Genomic DNA, 1,038 nt, shown 5'->3' with positions numbered 1-1,038 from the left:
ACCACGTCTGATTTATGGGGTGTTGAGGGCTTTATGGATGTTAGCCAAGTGCTCTCCCAGTTGAGCTACATTCCCGGCCCTGATATTAGACATTTAAATCTTGTCTTTTACCTACATTTTAAGTTTGGGCCTAGGGGAATATGTTGCTACCGGTAATGTTGCTAAAACTAAAAATAAAAACCCCTGCAGTCATGGTGACACACACCTTTATTCCCAGCACCTGGAAAGTAGAGGTGGGCAGATCTCTGTGAGATTAAGGTTAGCCTGTCATACATATAGTTCCAGGTCATCTGGGGCTCTGTAGAGAGCCTGTCTCAAAAAAAGAAAAAAAAAAAGCAAACTAGACACCATATTTGTTTTTGTTTTTTTTTTTTTTTTTTTTTGGTTTTTCAAGACAGGGTTTCTCTCTGTAACAATCTTGACTGTCATGGAACTTGCTTTCTATTGGCTGGCTTCTAACTCACAGAAAGCCTCTGCCTCTGCTTCCCAAGTGCTGGGATTAAAGGTGGGTGCCACCACCGCACGGCAATGATAAATGTTTTGAGCGGATGGTGAGTTTATCTGCACACAGACAAAAGGATCTTGCCTGGTCCAGGCTTCACAGGTCCAGACGTGATGTAGGTACGTAGACTGGGATGGGAGTGGTGTGTGCATTCAGTTCCCATCACGAGTTGGGACACAGAAGTCTGGGCTGAGCCTCTGGCCATTACTTACACGGGGTGCTTGCCTCCCACCCAGACACTTTAGCTGCTACAAAGCCAGGCTACCCTTGGAGCACTGTGGAATCCGCTATCAGCACCTGCAGTCCCTTTGCTTTATCTCGGTGGCCAGGCTCCCGTTCAGATTGACAATGTCACAAGGCAGGCCAGCCTTGCCCCTCCCTATGACTAATGATGGATGGTGGGAGACTGTGGTGGCCTGTTGTAGTTCCCAAGGGTTTTTTGTTTTTGTAGTTTTCTTTTCTTCTCTGTGTGTGTATGTGTGTGTGCGGTAGCAAAGGAAGGAAATGAGAGTGGGAATAGAGTATAGCACTGCCTC

This window comes from Microtus ochrogaster, chromosome 1 (assembly GCF_000317375.1).
Source record: "Microtus ochrogaster isolate Prairie Vole_2 chromosome 1, MicOch1.0, whole genome shotgun sequence".
NCBI classification, from domain to species: Eukaryota; Metazoa; Chordata; class Mammalia; order Rodentia; family Cricetidae; genus Microtus; species Microtus ochrogaster.
Note: the sequence above shows the minus strand (reverse complement) of the source record.